General features: G+C 39.7%; 1 long non-coding RNA gene across 1 annotated transcript in view; it reads right to left on the bottom strand.

Annotated features, from left to right (window-relative positions):
- The window catches only part of LOC133646868 (uncharacterized), a 229422-nt gene extending 212900 nt beyond the window's left edge, over window positions 1-16522 (bottom strand). The window contains exon 1 of the long non-coding RNA XR_009825363.1: window positions 15905-16522. This is a non-coding gene — a long non-coding RNA (uncharacterized LOC133646868). The remainder of the gene's footprint in view (window positions 1-15904) is intronic.
- Between the last annotated feature and the right edge of the window lie 2464 nt (window positions 16523-18986).

Below are 18986 nucleotides of genomic sequence, written 5' to 3'. Positions count from 1 at the left end.
CATGTCATGATTTTCTGTGGTCGCTTATATAAACATGACACTCTCGCAGGCCAGCGAGCTACCTTGAAATGTTGTCCTAAATGCCAATAACAACGACGTCACCGGACTGCCTCAACAATTCATACTAACTGGTTCATGCGTTACACAAACATCCTTTTTAAGAAAACCGGAAAACTTTGGCAAGTCGATGCTCTAAATTGCATCCAAATTGTCAGGCGACGCGTCGAGTGAGACGACAAAGGTTGTAGTGATTTTAAAATGCAGACGAACGAGGAGGCAGCGTGCAGTAAAAAGGGTATTTATTGATTGAACAAACACAACCAAAGGCGAAACAAAACAAAATGCTGGAAGACAGCAAAAACACTTACAAGTAATGTGGAGCAGACGGCGTCCACAAAGTATGTGCGTACTTGAGCTCAGCAAGGAAGGAATCGTCAATACCGACTAGTGAATAATGTCCTGACACCCAAATGGTGTCACAAGATCAACTTATATAGTGCTAATCACAAACAGAAAACAGGTGAGGGGAAAAGTGCTCCAAGGCAGGCGTAAAGCTGCTGCAGGAAAAGGGGAAAACAGGAAGTGAAAAACCACAAAATAAGAGCACAAGACAGGAACTAAAACTACACCCAGAAAATTAGCAAAAAAAACTCTAAATAAGGCAGGGCGGGGTGTGACAAGCCGTGACTAGGGATGATTTTTGATAAGAAATTATCGAGTTCGAGCCTATTATCGAATCCTCTTATCGAACCGATTCCTTATCGATTCTCTTATCGAGTCCAGATAGGTTGTTGTATATGGAAAAAAACACACAATATTTGGTTTAACAAAAGCTCCCTTTTATTATATAAGAAAACACTATAGGTGTATAAATAATAATATCGTGTTAAATAAAATCAGTCCCTTTAGCACAAAACTGAAAATAATACAGCTCCCCAATAAGTGCAGTTCTGCTGCTATTTGACATAACTGTTTGTTATGATGCTTTGACATTTTTGCACTTTATTTCTTTATTGAAAGAAAATTCTATGAAGAGAAAAGTTGTTTGCAAATGTGGTTACAATGCTAAAAAATTAAAAGTTAAAGCTAACAAAAAAATACACTTTATTGAGTTAACATTATTTCTTTATAGGGGGAAAGATGTTATGAGCTAGGGAATATAACACCTACACTACCCAGCATGCAATGGGAGTGACGAGCATGCGCAGTAGCCCCGAAAAGTGTGGTTGCGTGTCGTCACGTAAGAATGAGGTTATGAGCACGCTGTGAAAGTAAACGTCAAGAACTAAGCCAACACGCCTCGTCTGCATTATTTATAATTAGACAGACAACACATATACAGTGTGATTTTGTTTTGTTTACAAGGAAAGAAAAACAAAAGTTAAAAAAGGGAGATGTCATATATGTTGTATATATATATATATATGTATGTGCTGCGGTTGCTTTAAGAACGTTGCGACAGCTGCCGTAAAGGAGGTGCGTTGCTAGCCTGGTTGCTATGTTTCCGGTTGGTCGTAAAAGTGTTGGTCATGTGTTTGTACCCTGCTCAAATCTCTCAGTAAAGTTATTCATTGGATTATACCTTTTGTTTTGAATTTTATTACACCTTGGAGCGCTTTTTCCGGTCCATAGTTTTTCCTGCTTTCCCTATCTGTGCCTAATGACTGAGCTACGTGACGTAATTTCTTGTGATGTCACACGGAGCATTTCTGGTCGGGACAGGATTCGTTCCGAGGGATTCGAATAAAGAACCAACTCTTTTTCTTTACTATAGTGGTCTCGATAACGGGTACCGGTTCTCAAAAAGGGATTCGAGTCCGAGATCTTGGTTCTTTTCTTATCGAACAACCGGAAAAAAACGGTTTCGAGTATCATCCCTAGCCGATGCTAGCCGCCGACCGCATCAATGATCGGGTGAAGTCCTTCGTCGCGCCGTCGATCGCTGGAACGCAGGTGAGCACGGGTGTTGATGAGCAGATGAGGGTTGGCGTAGGTGGAGCGCTAATGTTTTTATCATAGCACTGACGAGGTCCCGTAGCTAAGTTAGCTTCAATGGCGTCGTTAGCAAGAGCATTGCTAGGCTTCGACAGGCGGCACAGCATTAACTGTGTAGTTACAGGTTCAGTGTTTGGTTCGGTGTCTCCTGATAGTAGTGTTGTTGATCTTCTGTCTATCCTTCCTGTCAGGGGCTTATTTCTTTTGTTTCTATTTGCATTTAAGCACGATGCTATCACATTAGCTTTGTAGCTAAAGTGCTTCACTGATGTATTGTCGTGGAGATAAAAGTCACTGTGAATGTCCATTTCGCGTTCTCGACTCTCATTTTCAAGAGGATATAGTATCCGAGGTGGTTTAGAATACAAATCCGTGATCCACAATAGAAAAAGGAGAAAGTGTGGAATCCAATGAGCCCTTTTACCTAAGTTACAGTCAGAGCGAAAAAAGATACGTCCTGCACTGCACTCTAGTCCTTCACTCTCACGTACCTCATCCACAAATCTTTCATCCTCGCTCAAATTAATGGGGTAATCGTCGCTTTCTCGGTCCGAATTGCTCTCGCTGCTGGTGTAAACAATGGGGAAATGTGAGGAGCCCTTCAACCTGTGACGTCACGCTACTTCCGGTACAGGCAAGGCTTTTTTTATCAGCGACCAAAAGTTGCTAACTTTATCGTCGATGTTCTCTACTAAATCCTTTCAGCAAAAATATGGCAATATCGCGAAATGATCAAGTATGACACATAGAATGGATCTGCTATCCCCGTTTAAATAAAAAAAATTCATTTCAGTAGGCCTTTAAAGGCCTACTGAAACCCACTACTACCGACCACGCAGTCTGATAGTTTATATATCAATGATGAAATCTTAACATTGCAACACATGCCAATACGGCCGGGTTGACTTATAAAGTGACATTTAAAATTTCCCGGGAAATATCCGGCTGAAACGTCGCGGTATGATGACGTATGCGCGTGACGAAGTCAGTATAACGGAAGTTTTGGTACCCCGTAGAATCCTATACAAAAAGCTCTGTTTTCATTTCATAATTCCACAGTATTCTGGACATCTTTTGCAATTTGTTTAATGAACAATGAAGGCTGCAAAGAAGACAATTGTAGGTGGGATCGGTGTATTAGCAGCGGACTACAGCAACACAACCAGGAGGACTTTGTTGGAGCGCTAGCCGCGCTAGCCGCCGACCTCACCTTGACTTCCTACGTCTCCGGGCCGCCAAACGCATCGGGTGAAGTCCTTCGTCCTTCTGCCGATCGCTGGAACGCAGGTGAGCACGGGTGTTGATGAGCAAATGAGGGCTGGCTGGCGTAGGTGGAGAGCTAATGTTTTTAGCATAGCTCTGAGCGGTCCGGTTGCTAAGTTAGCTTCAATGGCGTCGTTAGCACAGCATTGTTAACCTTCGCCAGCCTGGAAAGCATTAACCTTGTATTTACATGTCCACGGTTTAATAGTATTGTTGATTTTCTATCTATCCTTCCAGTCAAGGGTTTATTTTTTTTGTTTCTATATGCAGTTAAAGCACGATGCTATCACGTTAGCTCGTAGCTAAAGCATTTCGCCGATGTATTGTCGTGGAGATAAAAGGCACTGAATGTCCATTTCGCGTGCTCGACTCTCATTTTCAAGAGGATATAGTATCCGAGGTGGTTTAAAATACAAATCCGTGATCCAAAATAGAAAAAGGAGACTGTGGAATCCAATGAGCCAGCTTGTACCTAAGTTACGGTCAGAGCGAAAAAAGATACGTCCATCACTGCCTCTCAAGTCCTTCACTGTAACGTTCCTCATCTACGAATCTTTCATCCTCGCTCAAATTAATGGGGTAATCATCACTTTCTCGGTCCGAATCTCTCTCGCTCCATTGAAAACAATGGGGAATTGTGAGGAATACTAGCTCCTGTGACGTCACGCTACTTCCGGTACAGGCAAGGCTTTTTTTTATCAGCGAGCAAAAGTTGCGAACTTTATCGTCGATTTTCTCTACTAAATCCTTTCAGCAAAAATATGGCAATATCGCGAAATGATCAAGTATGACACATAGAATGGATCTGCTATTCCCGTTTAAATAAAAAAAAATCATTTCAGTAGGCCTGTAATGTTCTGAACTTTCTATTTATTACAGTGAAAGAGTTGGGATCAATGATACTCAATGCCATACTTGTTGTTTTTGTCACATGACTAGATTTGCCTCGGGCCTCCAAATGACTAAATACATCCATGCTAAGTTCCTTCCTGCTCTGTCATTAATTAAAATATATTTCATTCTCCAAATGTGGTCACAGTCCTTGATGGCGCACAAAAACAGTTTATTGGTCAAGTTAGGCATAGACAGCAGGCTCAGTTATTTATTTATTTTTCAGCCCAGCCGTAAAAGGGAAGTTAACAATGTTATGTTTTAATGGTGTAAATGTTGTTGTTTTGCACTAGAATATTTTGGGGGGTTTTCATCTGCAGTGTTCGCTTTATTCCAAAAGATGTAATTAAATTCAGGTTTGACTAGGGCTGGGCGATAAAACGATATCAGTATATATCGCGAAGGACACGTAATCGATGTCAATAAAAAATGTGTTTGATAAAAAGTTTTTGTTTTTTTCTTCCTCGTCGGTAAAAAACGGAAGTAACACAGCAAGGTTGGTTGCATGAACAAAGGCACTCGGTGTCTGGTAACCGAACAATACAGGAAGTGATCACTGATCAGTGGGAGTGACACGCTAAGAGCCAATCAGGTAACAGTATCAACTATCAAGTTTGGTCGCGGTCTTGCTGGCGCGCGGTTGATTCTTTGCATGGAGTGAGAAGAGAAAGTAAAAATAAAGAAACTGTGGACAAAACAGGAAAAGTCACCTCAACAGTATAGCAGTTTTTTTAGTGGACTGTAGTCAGACCAATGTGGTCTGTAAATGATGCAAGGTGCTCATCCCCACCAAGACAGGCAATACCACACCACCTTGCTCACCCTTTAGAGCACAGCTGTAACTTCCTGGCACTATACCTGCAGAAAATTGTTCTTCTCAGGTTTCTCTACGTTTACATTTTCACACTTTGCACTATTTTGTTACACTTAATGAAGTATTTCTTACACATTCCTTTGCACCTTCATTTTAAAAACTTATTGTTAAGCGTTCAGTGTGATTTTAGAATTGTGTTAAATTGAGTGTTTTCCATGCTTGTGTTGACATTTCATTTCCTTTCTGCCTTGATAGTTGAGGTTTTAAAAATCAAGAGAAGGTTACATCTTAAATAAAAATGATGTAATCGGTCCATATTTTCAATACGTCATCAAAAATATCAATAATTATTGACATGGACCGATATAAAACACTTATATCGTGATAACGTTTTCAGCCATATCGCCCAGCCCTAGGTTTGACAATAGTATAGAAATTGTTTAACACAAATAAAATTATGTAAACAAAATGGGGGTCGGGGGCCTCCAAACAAATTGTACTTATGGCCATGTTTTAGAAAGAAATCCATGCAAGTATTTCTATAGGAGGCCCCCGGTCTGCCAGAGAATAAGAAGACATAGCAAGAAGGATCAGTGTTGCCAACTAATCAACTTTGACATTACAATTAGCAAGTAGTCCAAGTGCTCTAGATACTACGGGTGTAACAGTTAGTGTTACCAACAGTCTCTTGAAAAACGGAATCGTCCCGTATCGAGCTGTCAAGGGACGCACTTTGTGCCGTATTTTTATTACTGTGAAAATAAAAATAGTCTGTAGAATATCAAAATATTTTTTCCGAACGACAATGGCTTCATACAACCACTCTGCTCTCTTGTTGTTAGTAAAATTGTTACACTACAGGTGTCTAACAGGAAGTTGGTGATACAGTAACTTATCAAAGGGTCAAATATATATATATATATATATATATATATATATATATATATATATATATATATATATATATATATATATATATATATATATATATATATATATATGTATATATATATATGTATATATATATATATATATATATATATATATATATATATTTATTTATATATATATATATATATATATATATATATATATATATATATATATATATATATATATATATATATATATATATATATATATATATATATATATATATATATATATATATAATACACTATATTATCAAAAGTATTTGGCCACCCATCCAAATGATCAGAATCAGGTGTCCTAATCACTTGGCCCGGCCACAGGTGTATAAAATCAAGCACTTAGGCATGGATACTGTTTCTACAAAACATTTGTGAAAGAATGGGCCGCTCTCAGGAGCTCAAAGATTTCCAGCGTGGAACTGTCATAGGATGCCACCTGTGCAACAAATCCAGTCGGGAAATTTCCTCACTCGTAAATATTCCAAAGTCAACTGTCGGCTTTATTATAAGAAAATGGAAGAGTTTGGGAACAACAGCACCAAGTGGTAGGTCACATAAACTGACAGAGCGGGGTCAGCGGATGCTGAGGCGCATAGTGCAAAGAGGTCGCAGACTTTCTGCACAGTCAGTTGCTACAGAGCTCCAAACTTTATGTGACCTTCCAATTAGCCCACGTACAGTAGTCAGAGAGCTTCATGGAAAGGGTTTCCATGGCCGAGCAGCTGCATCTAAGCCATTCATCACCAAGTCCAATGCAAAGCGTCGGATGCAGTGGTGTAAAGCACGTCGCCACGTCGCAGTGGAGACGCCTTCTCTGGAGTGATGAATCACGCTTTTCCATCTGGCAATATGATGGACAAGTCTGGGTTTGGAGGTTGCCAGGAGAACGCTACATTTCAAACTGCATTGTGCCGAGTGTGAGTTTGGGGCGAGCCCCTTCCTCTTCCAACATGACTGTGCACCAGTGCACAAAGCAAGGTCCATAAAGACATGGATGACAGAGTCTGGTGTGGATGAACTTGACTGGCCTGCACAGAGTCCTGACCTGAACCCGATAGAACACCTTTGGAATGAATTTGAACGGAGACTGAGAGCCAGGCCTTCTAGACCAACTTCAGTGTGTGACCCCACCAATGCGCTTTTGGAAGAATGGTCGAAAATTCCTATAAACACACTCCGCAACCTTGTGGACAGCCTTCCCAGAAGAGTTGAAGCTGTAATAGCTGGACCGACATCATATTGAACCCTATGGGTTAGGAATGGGATGGCACTTCAAGTTCATATGTGAGTCAAGGCAGGTGGCCAAATACTTTTGGCAATATAGTATATAAGTAAAGGGATTCAATTCTGACATTATGCTTCCATTAAATGACAAATGACCACAATATAGCATAAAGACAATAACCACACTCACTTTTTGTTAATTTTTGGTTTAAGCATTAGATACCTTTTTACCTGCACACTGCCTCCCGCTGTCATCTGCATATTGTGATCACGAAAAACCATCGTCATCTCACACGACGTGTTCCAGACATCTACAAAGCAATTAGCTACCAGCGTCCACCGACTGATATTGAGGAGAATAACATGGTTACTCTGCCGAGCTCTAGACAGCACCGACACTCAACAACGGCACACTATTTGCCGATTATAATTACTGGTCTGCAAAAAATATTTTTAACCCAAATAGGTGAAACTACATAATCTCCCACGGCACACCGGACTGTATCTCACGGCACACTAGTGGTTGAAAAACACTGCCTTAAACGATAGTGTAGTGTGGCTGAAACGGGGCTTAGGCTAAATAATTATTCGTTTAAGTAGTTATACGGCTTAAAGGCCTACTGAAATTATTATTTTTTATTTAAACGGGGATAGCAGATCCATTCTATGTGTCATACTTGATCATTTCGCGATATTGCCATATTTTTGATGAAAGGATTTAGTAGAGAACAACGACGATAAAGGTCGCAACTTTTGGTCGCTGATAAAAAAAGCCTTGTCTGTACCGGAAGTAGCGTGACGTCACCAGAGGAAGGACTCCTCATATTCTACCATTGTTTTCAATGGAGCGAGAGAGATTCGGACCGAGAAAGCGATGATTACCCCATTAATTTGAGCGAGGATGAAAGATTCGTGGATGAGGAAAGTGAGAGTGAATGACTAGAGAGGCAGTGCAGGACGTATCTTTTTTCGCTCTGACCGTAACTTAGGTACAAGGGTTCATTGGATTCCACACTTTCTCCTTTTTCTATTGTGGATCACGGATTTGTATTTTAAACCACCTCGGATACTATATCCTCTTGAAAATGAGAGTCGAGAACGCGAAATGGACATTCACAGTGACTTTTATCTCCACGACAATACATCGGCAAAGCTCTTTAGCTACTAAGCTAACGTGATAGCATCTGGCTCAAATGCAGATAGAAACAAAATAAATAAATCCCTGACTGGAAGGATAGACAGAAGATCAACAATACTATTAAACCATGGACATGTAACTACACGGCTAATAATTCTCAGCCTGGCAAAGCTTAACAATGCTGTTGCTAACGACGCCATTGAAGCTAACTTAGCAACCGGACCTCACAGAGCTATGATAAAAACATTAGCGCTCCACCTATGCCAGCCAGCCCTCATCTGCTCATCAACACCCGTGCTCACCTGCGTTCCAGCGATCGACGGTGCGACGAAGGACTTCACCCGATCATCCGTGCGGTTGGCGGCTAGCGTCGGCTAGCGCGTCTGCTATCAAAGTAAGTCCTCCTGGTTGTGTTGCTACAGCCAGCCGCTAGTACACCGATCCCACCTACAACTTTCTTCTTTGCAGTCTCCATTGTTCATTAAACAATTTGCAAAAGATTCACCAACGCAGACGTCCAGAATACTGTGGAATTATGAGATGAAAACAGAGCTATTTTGTATTGTATTCAATGGGGTACCGATACTTCTGTTTCACTGGCTACGTCACGCGCATACGTCATCATCCAAAGATGTTTTCAACCGGAAGTTTGCGGGAAATTTAAAATTGCACTTTATAAGTTAACCGGGCCATATTGGCATGTGTTGCAATGTTAACATTTCATCATTAATATATAATCTATCAGACTGCGTGGTCGGTAGTAGTGGGTTTCAGTAGGCCTTTAATGTAGACAGGGCCTAAGATGGGCGCCACCTGGAAAACTGGTTGGAGAACAGTTGAAAGGGAGCTGAAAGAGATGAAGCGAGGAGCGAGGCACAGAGAACAGCAAAAGACCGAGATGAATGGTGTCAAGTCCTTCAAGCCTTATTTCCCATCCGGGATGAAGAGGATTAAGTAAGTAATTAAGTAAAAGAAACTAGGTTGACCAGCCTGAGAGGTGTCCCTTATTTTTTTTGTTCAGGGAGTTGGCAACCCAAGTAACAGTTAATGTATTCATATTGTATTTTTTCATGACAAAGCCTTCAATTCATCACAGAGGCGTAAAGAATTCCTGTGCAATAAGACAGAGAGTATTTTTCGTATCATGTATTTACTCCGTAATCAATCTCACGCTGCCACAAAAAGTGAGGTATTACCCGCCCGGGTGGATCATTTGTAATTTTTGGTTTTCTTTTTAATGAATCACTACATGACAATAGCATGAGCTCATCCAGAGGTCTGGAGCGCACCTGTTTCATTCTCTCATTCTTATCCACGATCCCGTCAGAGGTTTGACAGGAACTGGTTGATGACTACTGGACTAGACCAATACTAGCATTCACTAATAACTCCACATATCTCTGTGGGAGTGGATTTCTTTCTATATGCTGATGGAAATGTCTACTTGTGTGCGTGGGTGACACCCTGCAGTGGACTATGGAGTGGTCCAAGAACTACAACAAAATGGATGGAAAAGTGCTTCCAAAGCTCCCATGTACTTCATCTCTGCTTGATCCTTCATTTCTTCCACCTTCCAAGAGGGTGACATCACAGGGGCGGACCTCCGCCACATCTTTCTGGGGGTCAGTGACCTCATGTGTGTAGTGCAGCTGATTGGGTGGAGCATCTACCCTGCGGACTTAGTGCATCTTTATCACGCAAACAGAAAAGGAGGTTGCATCAGTTTGAGCAGGAAAAATGTTGTTGTTTTTTACTGTATGTCAACTGTACGAGGCTGCAATGTGATCCGAGGAAGTAAGGCGGCAGGGTGCATATAGGCTTTAAGGAAATTAGTCGAAGAGGAGAGAGACCTTGTGGAAATTCACTCAAGAGCTGTCAGACATCCGCTGCTTTTCATCACCGATGTTTGTGTACGGGCCGCCGCAGTTTCACAATATGAAGTCATACCAGCGAAGGGAAAAGAGGAAAAACACCGGCGACTCCAAAAATGTGACACGCAAGCTTTAACTAATCACCCAGTTATTTAAGGACAGAGGAGGTAACACAAGGTGTTTTGTATTAAAAGTCACAAAACGCACCATGAGTTAGGAGGGTAGACAATTTCACAGTTAGATTAGATTGCGATTGCCACGAGGGGTGTCAACAAAAAATATATTTTTTTGAATTAATGGCGATTATTATATGCAACGATTTTTAATAGATTCATAAAAAATGTAATCCGTTCTGTCCAGGTACTCGGGCAAAGCATATTGCTGATGTAGGTGCCCATATCTGCTGTATAGATTTACTTTAGAAAAGAGAAGTGTGGGATACTTACCGTATTTACATATGTACACTACCGTTCAAAAGTTTGGGGTTACATTGAAATGTTCTTATTTTTGAAGGAAAAGCACTGTACTTTTCAATGAAGATAACTTTAAACTAGTCTTAACTTTAAAGAAATACACTCTATACATTGCTAATGTGGCAAACGACTAATCTAGCTGCAAATGTCTGGTTTTTGGTGCAATATCTACATAGGTGTATAGAGGCCCATTTCCAGCAACTATCACTCCAGTGTTCTAATGGTACAATGTGTTTGCTCATTGGCTCAGAAGGCTAATTGATGATTAGAAAACCCTTGTGCAATCATGTTCACACATCTGAAAACAGTTTAGCTCGTTACAGAAGCTACAAAACTGACCTTCCTTTGAGCAGATTGAGTTTCTGGAGCATCACATTTGTGGGGTCAATTAAACGCTCAAAATGGCCAGAAAAAGAGAACTTTCATCTGAAACTCGACAGTCTATTCTTGTTCTTAGAAATGAAGGCTATTCCACAAAATTGTTTGGGTGACCCCAAACTTTTGAACGGTAGTGTATGTATAGTGTTACTATTCAAACTGTGTGTATTGTTACAGTGGCCAAAATATCAAATCTACTTGTTAAATAAAACATCTACTTTGTTTTAATTAATATTTAGGCCTACCACGCTACTTACTGTATTTTCATGTCGTTACGGTGGTACTTGGTGAAAAATGTTTGACAACCACTGGTTTAGATCAGTGTTTTTCAACCTTTTGGAGCCAAGTGCGCCTTATAGTCCAAAAAAATACGGTATATATACTTATACCCAATCGTTACCACTAAGAATCCAAACGAATCGTGTGCTGTCCAAAGATTCACAGCCCTAATTGTCACTATATGGCACTATAGGTCCCAAATTACAGTCGTACGTAAAATCTGCTTATCTCAACCAGCCTACGGAATGGCTGACTGACCGAAATCGAGACTGTAAAATAACCATTTCTTGCACATTTACTTCTGAATTTGTCTGAAGACTTAAGAAGAATAAATTATTTGACAATTTTTTCTACATTTAAGCATCTTTATATTTCTTCTTGTCTTTTCATATGATATTGTACTGGTTGTGTATGGTTATCGAGCCGTGATTAAGGGGTTGCGCTATATGGGCCAGTGGCATTTGGCTGCTATTTAAAGGGGCCCTTTCATGCAAAACCAACTTTTCTTGCCTATTGCTTGTATTTACATGACGTCATGTCCGGCTCACGTCTGGCTCATTAAATATGCGTGGTGGTCAATCAAGCCAGCGTCTGTTCTCAATGGGTACTCTGCGCCATTTAACCTTTCTCGAAGAAAAATGCCCTATGCCTGCGTTGTTTTCGGCTGTACGAACCGTTCAAAATGCAAAAAGGATAAACGTTTTTTCAGAGTTCTTCGAGAAGTAATCAAGAAGGGCTGAAAGAGTGCAAGATTTTACGGACCATTGTTTTCAATGGAGCGAGAGAGATTCGGACCGAGAAAGCGACGATTACCCCATTAATTTGAGCGAGGATGAAAGATTCGTGGATGAGGAAAGTGAGAGTGAATGACTAGAGAGGCAGTGCAGGACGTATCTTTTTTCGCTCTGACCGTAACTTAGGTACAAGGGTTCATTGGATTCCACACTTTCTCCTTTTTCTATTGTGGATCACGGATTTGTATTTTAAACCTCCTCGGATATTATATCCTCTTGAAAATGAGAGTCGAGAACGCGAAATGGACATTCACAGTGACTTTTATCTCCACGACAATACATCGGCGAAGCTCTTTAGCTACTGAGCTAACGTGATAGCATCGGGCTTAACTGCAGATAGAAACAAAAGAAATAAACCCCTGACTGGAAGGATAGACAGAAAATCAATAATACTATTAAACCATGGACCTGTAAATACACGGTTAATGCTTTCCAGCTTGTCGAAGCTTAACAATGCTGTTGCTAACGACGCCATTGAAGCTAACTTAGCAACCGGACCTCACAGAGCTATGCTAAAAACATTAGCTATCCACATACGCCAGCCAGCCCTCATCTGCTCATCAACACCCGTGCTCACCTGCGTTCCAGCGATTGACGGCGCGACGAAGGACTTCACCCGATCACAGATGCGGTCGGCGGCCTGGAGACGGAGGAAGTCAAGGTGAGGTCGGCGGCTAGCGCGTCTGCTATCCATCTCAAAGTCCTCCTGGTTGTGTTGCTGTAGTCCGCCGCTAATACACCGATCCCACCTACAACTTTCTTCTTTGCAGTCTTCATTGTTCATTAAACAAATTGCAAAAGATTCACCAACACAGATGTCCAGAATACTGTGGAATTTTGAGATGATTAACAGAGCTTTTTGTATTGGATTCAATGTGTCCGCATACTTCCGTTTCAACGATTGACGTCACGCGCATACGTCATCATACATAGACGTTTTCAACAGGAACTTTAGCGGGAAATTTAAAATTGCACTTTATAAGTTAACCCGGCCGTATTGGCATGTGTTGCAATGTTAAGATTTCATCATTGATATATAAACTATCAGACTGCTTGGTCGGTAGTAGTGGGTTTCAGTAGGCCTTTAAGCATTTCAATCTGCCCCGCCGGACATTCCCAAATATTTTTTAGACCTTTAACATCAAAACTGCAGCTGCCATTATGATGTGCAGTGATGTTTTTAAATGACCGTAAGTCTTGAACTATAAAAAGTATTTCAATGGTTGGAATCTGCACTTTTGCAGGATATACTAGTTACTATGGTAGTCTAAGTGACGAGGCCCCAAGCAGTGTGGGTGTGGTTTGTTTCCACAAAGTGTTTCTAGAGCGGCCAGCCTGAAATGCGAGTGTCAGGGATAGACGCGGAAGGAGATTTTTAAAACAAAGTTCGAAAGCTTCGTGATATATCAGATTTATCAGACTGTAGGTTGGGTTTTGTTACCCTTCGTGTTCATATTTCGCTGTGTTTGTTGCATTTTTGTTGCGTTTCGCTCGATTGTAAAATAAGTCGATCGAGAGGGGGTGTGATGTTCATATGTTGTCAATATTTAGTGTTTTATCGTTAATAGTTAATATTGTAAATCCCACATTCTTTATTTTCATGTACATTTTGGGTGTCTCATTCAGTAAAAAAAAATGTAAATTCCATTCCGTTTCTTCAGGCAGTCTGTCATAACCTTTTTAGCATTTAATCAGACATTATTGTGAGGTTTTGTATTAGTATTCCTAAAAATAGGACCCAAGCACACATACTGTACAGCTGATTTTCACATAATTTAAGGAAACAAGCTGTTTGGAATTTGCCCCACTTGGTGACGTTTTTCCTACTTGTGACGTCACCGGATTGTTTGTATAAAATAGAGATTTACCCAAACACCTTCTTTTTCTCTATCCTCTTGTTGTGGGGCAGACTCGCTCATACATGTACATGCATCCTCCGCTGTTGCCATTACTAATACAAAGTAGCGTATAGTTCAAGCCTAATCTGTCATTAGACTCGCAATGGAAGCGCTAAAAACTACAACAAAGTGGGAGAAGACGCTGTCAAAGTGGAGGCACATAAAAAAGGCTGCTCAAAAAAACGACGCATCCTGAAGAGACGTCAGAGAGTGGCTAGAAAACGATCTTTAAAAAAACATAACCTACGCAACATTTTGACTAAAGAACCACCATTACATGTTACGTAAACCACAAGGAATTTTTTTAAATGTAGAAAAAATATCATAATATGAACCCTTTAAAAACAGACAGAGATTGAAGAAATGGTGGAGAGCGTTTTGCGGAGGTATATTGTAGAGGGCTGCATTGTAGACGCCAATAAAAGGCTTATTTTTGCACAGTTATCCTGACAATAATACAATATTTAATTCTGTTTTCTTACAGATCTGCTTAAATGTAAACTATAGACACGTTAACATACGGTACATGCATATAACATATTTTTTCACACTCAGAATTTGTGAAAACAATGATGACTTATTTAACGCATGCAATGGTTTCATAAACGACAATGCCGTGCCCACACGGTACAGGTTGAACATACGCAACAAGCAGGGGAAAATGTTAGCGTAGCGGTTTGCTAGCATGTGATATAGAATAGAAGCAAAAAAAGGCTTATATTCTCAACAAATGTGGCCAAAACGTACACAGAATCAAACACATTGTGTTACATAATTAATTTAATACATTTAACTTCAGACACGTTATTAAAGACTCATAACCCACTTGAAATACAGGAAGAAATAAACATGAAGAAATCACGGTGGCCAAGTGATAGCTTTATGTGGGCGCATTACTAAGCAAACAATTACGCATTTAGTCATCATATATCATAATGTAAACATTGTAGTGCCACATAATGTGAAGCTATACAAAAAGAAACATTTTTAAGACAAAATAACAACAAGTAATATGCTATTGTTTCATTTGTAACACTAAAAACTTTATACAGCATATTATTTGTAATTATTTTGTCTTAAAAAGGATAGTATTTTTGTTTTGTATTATATTTTGTGGCATTACAATGTTTCTAATAAACAACTAATAAATGGCAAAATAACGTATGAAGCTAATGAATAAGGTTATTGCCACCATTTATTCCAACCATTTATTCCATGCATGTATACACCTGAGTTTGCAAAATAAATTACCAGTAAAAACATTTATTTGACTGATTTAACACCAAATATATAGTCTACACAAGCATGCTACAAGGCTGATGGTGATTCAGTTCAGTTAATTTATTTATTTCCTTCATAAAAAAAAACCTAACAAAGGAATAAAATAAAAATCTATTAATCAACATAACAATAAGGTAAAATATGAATAGAAAAAGAGAAGAAACGTATAATATCTGCCCCCTGTAATCACAATTACAATTGACTTTCAATGTTGGCGACAACAAAGCCATATTTTAATTTAATAAAAAACCAATAATGAAGAAAACATTTTACTGAGTCATATATTTTCATCATCATGATTTTTACTCTTTTTTTAATACAGGAAAATATTTGCATTGTTTTATTCCACAGTCAAGTTTGTTCCATAAACTAACACCTCTGATTGAAATAATTATTTCCATAATCGCTGTTCTAAATCTATATTTATTAGGGATTTCATTTATTTTCAGATTTTAATTACTTTCTCTTTTCACAAATCTGCTTTGAATGTTGTTTGGTAGAAATATTGCATGTGCTTTGTGCATGATTTTTAGAATATTATAATAATATAATCACACTATCATACTTTTAACGCCTTTTAGAGCACAACTACAAACAATGAATAAAGTTTAACATGAAATGCTGTAACAGTGACGTAGCTACAAGTACTAACCAGTCAAAGCAGTCAACTTACCAAAATAGTCGTCACTTTAGCGGTTAGCATCGGACCTCTTCGATTTACCGCATACAGGAGATTCCATCCTCTTAAAAGAGTCGTTTATTCGATATAGTATCCATATATTCGTGAATTACAATGATTAGAATCATAATTATTTGTGTTACTTTGCTCCGTGTTATTTTCATTAATTAATTTCACCCGTCGGTCCTTAGAGCAAACATACTTCCTGTTTACATTCTCAGTGACCAATCAGATAAGAGATTTTTGTCACGTGTGATGCATTTCAATTCAATTGGATTTTTCAGTTGTGTCAAACAAAATACTGAGGGGAAATAAGTCCACGCTAAACTTAACTTAAAGTCAGTCACTGAGGCTAATGTTGCATATTAACATTTTTGTATTTCAAACTATTTCTTTTGGCCGAGTCCTTGTGAACTCATTAAAAAAAAAACAGACAGAAATGAAGATAGATATCACCAAGTCTTAATGATATATTAGAGTACTTTAAAAGCAATTCCACAGGTCACCCCAGTTCAGTTTATCTGATTTTTTTTATTTCGATGTATCATATCTTTATATGCTCATCCAGTTTTGCTTGGCTGTTGTCTTGCAATCCATCTGACACACCGCAAACAGTGCGCCGGCCAACTCGCAACACGGCCAAAAAGTGTCCGTCTTTGTGTACTTGTGAGTCTGCTTAGACTCTGAGTGACCCCAAAGAGTCTTTTCACTCGCCGCCAAGACTCTGCTTGTCTTTATTGTTTCAATTCGAAGGCGGGGTGAAAAAAAGCGTAACCTCTGCTGTTAAAAAGGTCACAATGCCTGGTCCGGATCATTCGCTGTTGTTGCTGTTTTTGGAGGCCTGATGACATAAAACGACACGTTGCGTATTAAACTAATATTTTGAGTTTCACTTCGGATTTGGCCTCGAGGAAGGTGCGATTTATGGTGGTAAAAAGAGAACACAAGAGACGGCTCCTGCTGAATCTTAAGAGGCAAGGATCACATAATAAAACAAGGTACGACTGTACTGTACTACAGGTCATGTGTGTTTCATTTCTACGATTCACCATAGCACCTGGGGACGGAAAAGGCCGAGCTGGAACTGAAAGTGTTAATGTTTGTTAAATAGCAGAAGAAATGAACAAATTAAAAAGATGGTTTTGACAAAAACAGACTATCTTTGAATCTCAGTCAAACTAAAATAATGCTATTTGGTAACAGTAGAAGAGAACGTCAAACACAAATACAAATAGATGGAGTAGTAAATAAAACACATTTTTGGGTGTAATAACAGATGATAAAATGAACTGGAAATCCCATGTAAAAAATATACAATATAAAGTAGCAAGAAACACGTCAATATTGAATAAAGACCAGTTGATCTGCCGTTTCTTTTCTGCTCTTCCCCCCTCTCCTTCGTGGAGGGGGGGCACAGGTTCGGTGGCCACGATATGAAGCGCTGGCTGTCCAAAGTCGGGACCCGGGGTGGACCGCTTGTCTGTGCATCGGTTGGGGACGTCTCTGCGCTGCTAACCTCGGCATGGTCTCCTGCTGGCCCCACTGTGGACTGGACTCTCACTATTATCTTAGATCCACTATGGACTAGACTCTCACAATATTATGCTACATCCACTATGGACTGGTCTCTCACTATTATCTTAGATCCACTATGGACTGCTCTCTCACTATTATCTTAGATTCACTATGGACTGGACTCTCACAATATTATGCTAGATCCACTATGGACTGGTCTCTCACTATTATCTTAGATCCACTATGGACTGGTCTCTCACTATTATCTTAGATCCACTATGGACTGGTCTCTCCCTATTATCTTAGATCCACTATGGACTGGTCTCTCCCTATTATCTTAGATCCACTATGGACTGGACTCTCACAATATTATGCTACATCCACTATGGACTGGACTCTCACTATTATCTTAGATCCACTATGGACTGGTCTCTCACTATTATCTTAGATCCACTATGGACTGGACTCTCACAATATTATGCTAGATCCACTATGGACTGGTTTCTCGCTATTATCTTAGATTCACTATGGACTAGACTCTCACAATATTATGCTACATCCACTATGGACTGGTCTCTCACTATTATCTTAGATCCACTATGGACTGGTCTCTCACTATTATCTTGGATCCACTATGGACTGGACTCTCACAATATTATGCTAGATCCACTGTGGACTGGTCTCTCACTATTATCTTAGATCCACTATGGACTAGACTCTCACAATATTATGCTACATCCACTATGGACTGGTCTCTCACTATTATCTTAGATCCACTATGGACTGGTCTCTCACTATTATCTTAGATCCACTATGGACTGGACTCTCACAATATTATGCTAGATCCACTATGGACTGGTCTCTCACTATTATCTTAGATCCACTATGGACTGGACTCTCACAATATTATGCTAGATCCACTATGGACTGGTCTCTCACTATTATCTTAGATCCACTATGGACTGGTCTCTCACTATTATCTTAGATCCACTATGGACTGGTCTCTCACTATTATCTTAGATCCACTATGGACTGGTCTCTCCCTATTATCTTAGATCCACTATGGACTGGTCTCTCCCTATTATCTTAGATCCACTATGGACTGGACTCTCACAATATTATGCTACATCCACTATGGACTGGTCTCTCACTATTATCTTAGATCCACTATGGACTGGTCTCTCACTATTATCTTAGATCCACTATGGACTGGACTCTCACAATATTATGCTAGATCCACTGTGGACTGGTCTCTCACTATTATCTTAGATCCACTATGGACTAGACTCTCACAATATTATGCTACATCCACTATGGACTGGTCTCTCACTATTATCTTAGATCCACTATGGACTGGACTCTCACAATATTATGCTAGATCCACTATGGACTGGTCTCTCACTATTATGTTAGATCCATTATGGACTGGACTCTCACAATATTATGCTAGATCCACTATGGACTGGTTTCTCGCTATTATCTTAGATTCACTATGGACTAGACTCTCACAATATTATGCTACATCCACTATGGACTGGTCTCTCACTATTATCTTAGATCC

The sequence above is a fragment of the Entelurus aequoreus genome, linkage group LG03 (assembly GCF_033978785.1).
Source record: "Entelurus aequoreus isolate RoL-2023_Sb linkage group LG03, RoL_Eaeq_v1.1, whole genome shotgun sequence".
NCBI classification, from domain to species: domain Eukaryota; kingdom Metazoa; phylum Chordata; class Actinopteri; order Syngnathiformes; family Syngnathidae; genus Entelurus; species Entelurus aequoreus.
This window is presented reverse-complemented; position numbering and strand designations above follow the sequence as displayed.